Source organism: Pinus tabuliformis, chromosome 5_1 (genome assembly GCF_031772625.1).
Source record: "Pinus tabuliformis cultivar Carrire ecotype Pingquan chromosome 5_1, CPIR1, whole genome shotgun sequence".
NCBI classification, from domain to species: Eukaryota; Viridiplantae; Streptophyta; class Pinopsida; order Pinales; family Pinaceae; genus Pinus; species Pinus tabuliformis.
The window spans coordinates 267,979,857-267,992,511 of NC_142305.1; positions in this window are offsets into that span (position 1 = coordinate 267,979,857).

A 12,655-nucleotide genomic window follows, 5' to 3' on the forward strand; every position below is an offset into this window, starting at 1 on the left:
TCTGCTTGCAAAAACTTTATGAGTCACAGGATTATATAACTTGTATGCCTTATAACCTCTGCCATATCCAACAAATATACATTTCAAGGCTTTGGGGTCTAAATTCTTTCTATCTACTTTCGGTATATGAGCATAATCTTTTTATCCAAATATTCTTAAATGACTAATTGCTGGCTTGAGTTCAAACAATGCTTCAAAGGTGGTTTTGAAGCCTAGACATTTAATAGGACTCCTATTCTTCAAAGAAACAACAGTATTAATGGCTTCTGCCCAAAGACCATTTGATAGACCCTTAACTTGAAGCATACTTTTGGCGCACTCCACAAGGATTCTGTTCTTCCGTTCTGCTACTCCATTCTGCTGTTGAGTGTGTGGGACTGTGAATTGCTGCATAATCCCATGCTACTTCTAGAAGTTCATGAACTCTCCTAACCTATATTCTCCCCCTTGGTACGAGCGGAGAATCTTTATCCTCTTTCCTATTTGGTTCTCTATCATAGATTTGAACTCTCTAAAGTACCGAAAGGCTTGACTCTTTTTACTTAAAAAATACACCCATGAAAACCTAGTGCAATCATCTGTAAACAGCAGAAAGTAATATGCTCCTCCTAAAGACCTAGTTTGCATAGGTCCACAAATATCTATATGTACTAGTTCTAGAATGTCTCTTTCCTTTCCGTTGACATGCAAAGGGAACTCTTCTCTATGCATTTTCCCTAATGCACATCCATCACATTCCAGCTTGGCATTATGAAAAACAGGGAGTCCTTCGACCATACCTTTCTTCTAAAGTAAGATGAGGTCTTGCAAATTGATATGTCCAAATCTCTGATGCCAGATATTTTTACTGTTGATCCAACTGCAACCATTGCTTGTCGTGGCATACTCTTTGCATCCAATCTGTACAAATTCCCCACGCGTACTCCTGTTGCAATTGTTTCCATCTGGCTATCCTTAATCACACAACCATTCTTAAAGAATTGCACCTGCATGTCCTGGTCTGTAATCATTGAGATAGAGATCAAGTTTTTCTTAATTCCTGCCACATATAATACATTTTTAAGATGTTTAATGTCGCCACTAGGTAGCTTCACAAGAATATCTCCATATCCTTTGATCTCATACCCAGTGTCATCTCCTAGATAAATTTTTGATCCACATGCAAATTCTTCAAGAAATTCAAAACAGTCCTTCTTACTGGTCAGAATACAAGAACATAACTCGTACGAGACTCAGAATACAAATCGTGTTCTGGCACTCAAGGGAAAACTGTTTGCATTGAAGATGGACGAGAATGAGTTCATTGTTGGATTCATGGCCAGAGTCAAGGATCTGAGTGATAAACTGGGAGCTATTGGAGAAAAGGTGCCCGACTCAGATCTAGTCACGCTTACACTAAACAAAATGACGGATGAATACTAGACGTTCATCACAGGACTGTCAGCGAGGGAGAAAGCCCCTTCATTTGATGAGATGACAGCGATTCTGCTTGAGGAGGAGGAGCGGCGACAGAATCTGAAAACTCAGAGCAATGAACTTGCTCTGATGGTGAAGAGGCGACAGTACAGAGGAAAGAAGCACCAGCACCAGCACGAACACCAACGCCAGCAACCGGAGCAGCAGCAGCAGAAGCAGAAAGGAGCCAACTCTTTCCAAAAGAGATCATTCAGAGGTATGACTGATAATTATGTTAAGAGATGTTTTTATTGTGGGAAACTTGGTCATCAGATTAAAGAATGTTATAAGAGGCAGGTGGATGAAACAAAAAATAAACAAAGGCAAATCATTTTGATTTCTTTGTATGTGGATGACATGATCATAACAGGAAATCCAAATAATTTGATCAAAGAAATCAAGCAGCAAATGTCACAAGTATTTGAAATGAAAGACCTTGGAGATATTCCTTATTGCCTAGGTTTGGAGGTATGGAAATATTCTGGTCAAACTTTTATAAGTCAAGGAATGTATGCTAGAACCCTATTGGAAAGATTCAGAATGGAACAGTGCAAAACAGCAGCAACACCATTGCAGCAGAATCTCAATTTAAGCAGTGACGATGGCACAAAACAGGTGGATTCCACTTTGTATAGATAGCTAGTGGGAAGTTTGATATATCTCACGACAACTAGACCTGATCTAGCATATTCTGTTAGTGTGCTAAGCCAGTTTATGTCCAAACCAATTGAAAGTCACTGGATTGCAGCAAAACGTGTGTTGAGGTACCTTAGTGGTACTTTTAATTATGGTATTTTATACGCTGACATTGCTGATGTTACTTTAGTAGGTTATTCAGATTTTGATTGGGCAAGTAACCTGGATGATCGAAGATCCATCACAGGTTACGCAATTAGTATTGGATCCGGCGTTATTTCGTGGAGTAGCAGAAAGCAAAGCACTGTAGCACTATCATCATGTGAAGTTGAGTACCAAGCATTGTGTGCAGCCACATGCGAAGCTATCTGCTGAGCGATGCAGGTGAAGGATAGAAAGAAGCAACCAGCATCAAAACTGACAACCAAAGCACAATAAATCTTGCATACAATCTAGTTTTCCATAAAAATACTAAACATATTGACACTCAGTTTCATTTTGTTCGAGAAAAAATACAGTCAAAAGAAATATGTGTGGAGTATTGTAACACTTGTGATAATTTAGCTGATATTTTTACTAAGCCTCTAGGGTGAGTAAAGTTTGAATTATTTAGAGGGATGTTAGGAGTGCAAAATAACCCTTTCTCCATTAAGGAGGGAGTTAAAAATAATCAATATTATTTTGTATTAATGGAGAAATGGTTACATAGTTGTAACATATCTCCTTAGTTTAGGATTTGCTCCTAGAGTGTAGGAGTTTGTTTACAACTACCTAATTTCTAGTGATATATTTAATATTATAATATTCATTTGATGGAATAGTAGAGTGAACGAGAGAGAGAATCTCCTCTTTGTTTGAGTCCTGTGAGCTGCAACTCCTTCATTTAATTCAAAGTTTGATTTTTATCCGTTCGAAGCCTCACTATCTTCAATTTTTCATTACCTTGAAATTTTAACTCTATGACATTCCAAGCATGCTTTACACTAGACCATCTAGCTATCTTGGGAAAAATCAAGTCATTCAATAAACTTTACATCTAGAAATCGACCTTGTTATCCTTTTTTCCCATTTCTACATATTTATTTATTTTGGTGTTAGTCATGTCTTACAATATTGTTTGATCAAGATTTGAGAACTCATTTTCTATTGGTTCCCAACATTCCTAGAATTGTAAAAATGTATTCATCCTTAGAAACCAGAAATCATAGTTATTCCCAATAAGAACAAATTTCTATATCTCCCTAAGATTACTTGTCTCAAAGATAACTTTGCAGTAATTCATAAGGTCCTTGTTCTATAGACTTAATGGATACAAAACAAAAATTAAAACTTCTAAGTTGCGAAACATGTATGCAATGTAATGGTGAACGGAAATAACAACCTCAAAATAAAATATATTAGTGAAGTTTTAATTAAATGACTAATCCATGGTCACATATCAAACCAAATCTACTTGGAACACATGAGTAAACTTCATGACACTCCTTATAAAAATTCTTTGATCTTGTTTTTTATTCTACTAGAACAAGGTCGTATATTGGTGTTTGTATGCCTCCTTGGTTGATAATATTATCTCTAGAAGTTCACAAATCACTTGCTTCAGTCCATGACCAACACAAACATAAAAGAAAAGCTTGGCCTCTCTTAACCTTATGCCCTATTCATGGGCCTGCTTTTCCACAGGTAGATCCCAGCCTCAATATGGGCACACCTATCTATTCCAATTCAAATCTGTTGGCCATAGTATCTTCGATGAAATACGATGTCGATTTCCGAAAGAGCTCTCGTTTGGAAATAATAGAAACCACATTGATTACGACAATCACTTCTCTATACTGTTAGATTTGGATCGCACAATCACCAAAGCCCCCCACACTCTTATTTCTGTGCTCCGCACTTTGTGAATATTCTTACGCTTTCACTCATAACATGTTAAACTGTAGGTAGAGATAGGTATGGAAATTAGCATTGCAAAGCACTCATGGGGAATGACTCATACTTCTTACTATTAAATGGATTACGTACAATGGATTTGACTAACAACCATAAATATTTTATATGGTTAAACAGTAACGACTATTTAACTAATAGTAAACTTCCGTAAATAAAAAAAAAAAAAATCAGTTAATCATATAACTAATTAATCTATTCATGCTTAGTCCAAAAGTGAGATTAAATTAATTTTTCTTTGTTAGTCAACTCAGTGTGACTACCCACGGGTTTTGTACTAATGACCTTAACATAAGGGAATGTTTTTACAGCATACAAAATCATCATATATTCAAAGCCCCATCCACTCAGATTAAACTGCATTTAAAAAAACATTCATAGAAAAATTTCTTCTAATAAAATTTGAACGTATCTTTCTTTTTTATTTCTAAAATAATTTTAAATATCCTAAAAAGTTTATTTTACATCATATATTAAAAGATGTCAAATTTCACTATGTATAAATTTTTAGGATGGTAGGAGTTATCTTCAATTTTTTTTTACTCACATAACTTTTTTGTTCATATTTCTGGAAACAATGATAGATAAACCCTTCTAATTATAGTATCCTTTATTTCCTCAAGTTTAATGAATGATTTTAGAAAATAGGATCTAGTTACCAAAAATAGGGAAATTGAGGGAAGCACTCCATGTCCCCAATCAACAAAGCCATTTGAAACAATATATTAATGCAAAAGGAAATTATTATACATAATATCTTTATATGATCTATCTTTAGCGAATGATCTCCACTCACTTTAAATAAAAATCACTAACCAATAACTACATAACTGTAATCGCCAAAAATAAGAATAAAAATAAAAGAAAAAATAAAAATGCATAACTAAAAATGTATACTAATGCATATTAAATTACACACTTTAAACTAAATAGACATTAGATAAACTTCACTTAAAGTAACTCCTTATCTTTGAACATCATAACATCCCCACTTAACAACAATTTGGTATAGGAATGAAGGATCTACATATATGGTACAATAAGAGAAGGAGGCATTAGAACTTATGCCCCCTTTAATGACAAGTTCCTAAACTACTAAGATTGATGAAAATTTTGTAAAACTTGACTTTGATAACAAACACTATGAAAATTTTTACAACTTTATTATAGATTGAGAAAAAACTGAGAACATGACATTGAAAAAAATATTTATTAAGTGCATTTTTAGCTCAATGAGTTTGTTATGGTCATGTTGACATAGATATTTTGTGACCTTGGTGGGACTTTTATTATCATAATATTGGGTGGTTGGATGTTACTCTTAGAATTCAAACTCTTAAAGGGTCTCTCAAAGGTGCAATGTTTCTTTACTTGCATTGATTATTGCTTAGTATTATACTTCTACCAAAAAACATGAAGAACATGTTTCTTTTTAGAGGCTAAAGTGAAATGTATAGAATCAAGATTGAAATTGTAACCTATAATAAAAAAAAAATTCATCAAGGTTTCCAACCCAATAAGATTTAGTTAAACCACCAAACAAAAGAGTCCCCTTAAATTCGAATGTATCCCAAATTAAAGGGCACCCTAGGTATATTGAAGTATATTTTTCAGTGCCTTTCCAATGGCTCTCAGAAGGTGTTCATATATATCACAGAACTAAAAAGACAAAAAAATAAATATTAAGATGGGAATGGGCCAAATACAAAGGATATGAACTAAGTGATGACACAATGTCACATCTAATATAGCTATATGATATGTCGTAGAAATTGTTAACTCTATCTTAAAAGAGAGAAATGGTTGTTTTAAAATATTTCATGTGAAATGAGATTCTCATGCATATTTATATTGTGAAAGAGAGATTCATTCCTAGGTTTACAATACTTGGAGGCCAAGAAAATAATGCATATAACCTAAGTCTATGATTTCAAAAATTTTACTAATCTTCGGTTTCATGTGGCTTAAAAGTTTAGGGTCACTAGAATTGAGGATAATATCATCAGCATAAAGATAAATTATTATGAGATGCTTTCCTACTTTCTTTGTATATGCAATGGGGTTAGGTCGACATGTAGAAGAGATAATGCCTAGAAGAAATCATTTCATTTTATCATATGAAATCAAAGGAGCTTCCTTCAGAACATAGAGATATTTCCATTCATTTTAGGATGTGAAGTCAAAGGAGCTTTCCTAAGACGACAAAGAGATTTTAAAGACATAAATAGGGTTTAAATCATTCTAAGCATACTGAGGGCGCTATTCCACATAAATTTATTTTTGTAAATTCCCATTATAGAAGGTGAATTTAACATCTATTTAATGGAACTCCTATTTAAGTGAGGTGCTAAGAGGTAGAACAACTTGGATGAAATCTATTTGTCTATGGATAAAATGGCTTCATTATAATCAATTTGTTGAACTTGAGAAAATATTTTGGTAACTATTCAAGACTTATATCATTCAATATATACATATGATACATACTTAGATCTATGTATCAATGTACTACTAACAATTTTCATTGATCTTCTAAGGTGTACAAGATCCCAAGTGTTTTTCATAGTTAAGAAATATCTTATTTATTCAATGTTGTTTACTGGCCCGGATAGACATAATATTGTACATTTTTTTCTAGATTATGCATATATATATATATATATATATATATATATATATATATATATATATATATATATATATACTTGAGCCAAAAGAGAAGAACCTCACTAGAATTTTGGATATGTATGATGCTAATTTGTAGGATAATTGTAAAGAGTGTTGGCTATCTCCTATGCTGTGGACCCAAGAAGTAGTGGTGTTATTGCAAGTTAATGTTCAATGAATCCAACTAGAGGAATGGGAGAAATTGGAGGTGAGTTTCGATCCTCACTTTTGTAATTTAAGGAATACACTAGAATAAGATCGTTAAAATATAAATTTGGAAGAGGTGATGGAACATATTCCAAGGATAGCACAAACATTAAATTACATTCTTGGTCCAAGACATCTTCATCATATTTAGCATTTCTCCCAATAATAATTTCATTCGAATGATGTAGAAGAAATAAATAAACTTTGACATCTTTAAAATATGTAACAAGAACGCAGTTTTCAAATTTTAGACTTTCATGCTTAGAAATCTTCATCATATTTAACATTTCTCCCAATAATAATTTCATTTGAATGATGTAGAAGAAATATATAAACTTTGGCATCTTTAAAATATATAACAAAAATGCACTTTTCAAATTTTAGACTGTCATGCTTACCTTTCGCATCAGGAATGTGCGCCAATTCTCAACTACCAAACACAGGGAAGTGGCTTACATCTAACCAAATTTCACTCCCTGGTTTTCATTTAATATCTTTGCAATTATTTACGCAAGTGTGGTTTACTATGTCATTGGCACAATTAATGGATTCTACCCAAATTTGAATAGTTTATATCTTGGATTATATGATATAATTTTATATTTCCTTTAAAATATGATTCATTCTCAACAACAACAATTTCCTACACTGCATATGGAACAATATGTTTCACTTAAGTGCCATGTATATTGAAGTAAGTTATAAATTTGTTGTGAACATATTCACCTCTATTATGTATTATTAACCTCTCAAATTAGCCCCCATTTTTTTCTACAAAGGCCTTGTAGAAGACAAACATGTCAAAAGTTTCAATCTTAAAGTTTTTAAAAATAAACTTAAGCGCGTTTAGAGAAGACATAACAAAACTTAACTAGTTTTTCTTAGAAAAACAAGGAGAAGGAAGTAGACAACACAAATCACTATGAGAAATATTCGAGGGTCTTAAGGAATGGCAAGATGTGTGTTTGTTAAAACTATATTGATGGTGTTTTCTGAGAACAAAATAAACCTAAACAACATCATTTTAGGAAATGAGAGGAAACCTAAACACCATAATTTTACTACATAGGTATTAGAGTGAGTGGTATTTTGGAAAAATAAAATATGATGGAAAACATGATTCCTTAATGTTGTGAAATTAGTACAACTTGGTGATATCATCAAAAATTATAGTTACTAGGATATGCTTAAGATTTTTTAAATATTTCTTGACAAGTAGATGGAATGTAAACTCTAGTATTTCACCTTTACTTAAAATTTGATATACCAATACAAAGTTGTAAGAAAGGCTGGGAACATCGTTAAAATAAACATGTTTTAACTAAACTATTCCAAACCCCGTAACACTAATCTATCTATGATGGCCAACAAAATGTGTTGGACTTTCAATTTATTAATAATATACAACATTGATTTATTTTTATCCATATTAGCCATATGATAAGTTGATTTAGAATCCATTAGAACTCATTAGTAAAAGAAGTAAAAGCTGGATTGAAGATGTTAGGGTCCTATAACAATAGGATTCATAAATTTGAATTGAGTATGTTAAGTCTTCTAATATTGTACATACCTTTGCTTTTTTGCAAATGTTTTGCCATCTTCAAAAATGTAAAGATGGTATGTCCTAAAAGAATAATCAAAGTACAGAAAGAAAGGAAAATATCAAAAAAGTGAAAAATATGAACCCCGAAAAGAGATAACAATAGATCATGAAAGTGTCCAAATTGAAATGTCACTAGTTTTTTCTTTACTTTACAAAATAAGATTGTGTGCCCCTTGTCAAAAATGTCACAATCCATGATGGTCAAATAGTTTAATCTTGACCCATTCATGCTTTAAATTTCCTGTTGATAGGTAGAGAATAAAGTGCTAGCGAAACTGTTTAATCTTGGCAGCTTAGTAGTTAGGTAGAGAATAGTAATGAGCTCATTAGTTTAATATGAGCCATTGGAAGTTATAAGGTTATAATTAGATATTTTTCTTACCAAAATTAAAAGAAATGAAGGGTCAACAAGCTCAAATGCACCCAATGAATGCAGAGAAAATGATAGGATAAATAAAGGGTAGGTAGAAGAAGTTTTGCAAGTGAAAAGGGTTGTTAAGCACATTCGTCGTGCTTAATCACATGTTTCATGTGCAGGAGGAATTGTCAAAAAGAAAGGGAATTAACTAAAGCTTATTTACTAATTTCCTCTTATCTCACTAGATCCCCCACATACTGAATTTATTAATTTCCCCTCTTTATCCCTTCATTACTTGTAAAAACCCTTTCCCTTCATTTTGACCTTATTTCCCTTTATTTCACACATTTCTCTAGACATTAACCTCAAAAAATCATTTCCCCTTTCCAAAACCCCTTTCCCTAGTGTGAATCCCATTCCCATCACAAATAATACATTCACCCCTTATTAATTTTCCTTTGTCCTCTTAAAAACACACTAAACCATTTATCCTAAGTTATTTCCTAAATTCTCGCTTTATAATTCCCCATGTTATAATTCCCCAACACCCTTTAAATCACCAAACCTTGGTGTATAGTTAAAGCCCTCCACCATTTAAGCCCATGGTCCCCACCTTTATTAACCCATTGATTATATTAATGTCAGGCCAGGCAGTAACCCTCCAAAACAAACAACTAATTCATCTATTATTCCATAGGTAACCCATCGTTATATACAATAGGAAGTGATTGTTCAGTTCACCTCCCGATGACTCTTCACCTTCCCAATTTATTTATTTACATAAAATTCCCAATCATGAATATTAGGTGTCAAAATTCCCCCCCTAATCTGAAGGGATGTTGGTGAGTCCAAGCATCATTCTGAATCGTTCAAGCTTTTCCCTTCCAAGTGCTTTGGTGAAGATGTCTGCAATTTGCTCATTTGTGGAACAATGAAGGAGATGGATTGTTTTGTCCTCAACATGATGTCAAATCAGATGATTTTTAGTATTGATATGCTTTGTTCGATCATGGAACTTTGGGTTCTTGACCAACTTTATTGCAGAGGTGTTATCAATCATGAGTGGAGTTGATTGTACTTGTTTTACCTGCAAATCTTCAAGAATTTTCATGAGCCACACAATTTCTTTCATTGCTTCAGATGCTGCCATGTATTCTGCTTCTGTTTTGGAATCTGCTGGAACTAATTGTTTGCGTTATCTCCAGGAGACAGCTCCCGATCCAAGACTCATAGCATATCCCAAAGTAGATACCCCAGTTTCTTTGTCTCCATCGAAGTTTGAATCAGAGTATCCAATCAAGCTAAAGTCATCCACCTATGTATACTTGATTCCAAGGTCTTGAGTTCCCTTCAAGTACCTTAGAACTCTTTTTGCAGCAGACCAATGTCCCTCACAAGGCTTTTGCATGAACCTGGAGAGGATTCCAATAGTAAATGAAATGTCTGGTCTGGTAGTAGTGAGGTAGATGAGACTCCCTACAAGCTGTTTATACTTTGTCCATACCACAATTCATAAGGAGTCTTGTTTCTTATAGAATTAGATGGACATCTATTCTTTATATATGCAGCACATAGAACAGCATCAGCCCAAAACATTATCTTTACATTTTTGAAGAAAAGCTTGGATCGTACCATATTCAAGATTGTTCTATTCATTCTTTCAGCTACACCATTCTGTTGGGGATTATAAGGCACAATTGTTTGATGTTTGATCCCATGTTGGCGAAGATAGTTTTCAAATTAATTTGATGTATATTATTTTCCATTATCAGTGCGAATAGACCCAATATGAGATTGTGCATCATTTTCAATCCATTTACAAAAATTCTTGAATGTTTGAAAAGCATCAGATTTGTTTTTCAATAAATAAACCCAACACATTCTGGTGTAATCATCAAGTTCGGCGTATACAGAAGTATAACACTCGGGCAGAGACTCGTAGAGTATAGAGATCCATGGCTTCCGACACCGATATGTTTTTTGTACCACAACGCTGGGCAAAGGAAATGTTTTTTTTGGTAAGACAAAGGCGAGGTGAATCCGGCAACTCCTGCTCCACTTCTGGAAGACTGAGACATTACAATCATGCAAAAATCGTGCGATCTGTTAGAGGGCGGACTGGGCGAACTGGTCTATGTGCAGTGTTTAGACAGTGGCAGTCACTGTGGAGGGAAAAGAGGGACAGAGAACCCAGCAGTGGACAGACTGCATGAAACAAAGAGCTCGTCATTTGGGAAAACAAGAACAACAAAGCCTATGCATTAATCGCAACATCTGTAAATGAACAAGTAAGTCACCATATTTCATCATATTCAACTGCATTTGAAGCTTTATAAAAGCTGAAAGAACTCTATGAATCACATTCTGCACTTGAAGTTGTTCAGCTCATGATTAAACTCTTCACTCTTGATCTGAAAAATAATGATCCTCTTGCTCTTGCATCTGAAGTAAAGTCTGTAATTCATGATATTAAATCCACTAAGGTTGAGCTGCATATCCCTCTTATTGCTTTTCTCAAGGCACTCTATCCTACCTACTCCAATTATCCTGAGTCTTTACAAGCAAATGGAAATCTTAAAGATATAACCTTTGACTCTCTTGTGAAAAAGTTTGCTAAAAGAGAGAAAGCCTTTGGAAAGAAGACAACTCCTGAATCTTCTGAAGAGACTGTGTGCCTTTCTCATAAAGAAAAGCATCCTGCGCAAGATTCTACAAGAGGAAGAGGTGGACGAAGAGGAAGAGGAAGATACTTCAGAGGCAGGGGGGGTAGACATTCTCAAGGAGAAAAGGCAGATCTGCATTGCATTCGCTGCAAACGAAATGGATCACATGATGCTTCTACATGCAAGCTACCATGGGACAAAATTGAGCAGAAAAGAAACCAGTAGAAAGGTAAAATTGATGATACAGACAAAGGTAAAGCACCTGAATCCACTCACTATATTGGGCACAATGTAACATTGGAGTAAATGAAGATTTGTTTGATGCTTCACTCGCTTCTTCGAAAAATGATTGGTTTCTTGATTTAGGAGAAACCTGTCATATGACTCATAGAAAAGATTTTTTTGAAGATTTCACTGACAATGTTGATGGAGCAGTATACTTTGCAGATGAGTCAAAAATCAAGCCATTAGGGCTTGGTACAATCAGGCTTAAACTGCCCTGTCTTCCAGACTTTCTTCTGGATCATTTTCTATATCTCCCACAGCTCAAGAGAAACTTGTTGTCATTGGTCCACATCCGCCAGCAAGGTCACTCCATTCATATGTTTTATCGCAAGCTTGAGGTAAGAAAAGCATATGACCACTCACTTGTCATGAGGGGAATAGAAGAAGAAAGGCTTCTCAAACTGCAAGGAACCTCTGCTCATGCACAACATTTCTCATATATTTCTCATCATGAAGAAGGTACACTTCCATCAAGTTTATTATGGCATGTAAGATTTGGACATTTAAACTATGACAGTCTCCGCTTATTGAAGAAAAATGGTGTTGCTGGTTTGCCTACAATTCCTAGGAAACATAAGCAATGTGATGCTTGCATTCTAGGAAAGCATAGCAAACAATCTTTTCATGATTCACATTCAAGAGCACGTAGGAAGCTTGAACTCATTCATTCAGATTTATGTGGTCCAATGCTTATTCCTTCTGCAAATGGAAATAAATATATCATGACATTTATTGATGATTACACCAGAATGTGTTGGGTTTATTTATTGAAAAAAAAAATCTAATGCTTTTCAAACATTCAAGAATTTTCATAAATGGATTGAAAAA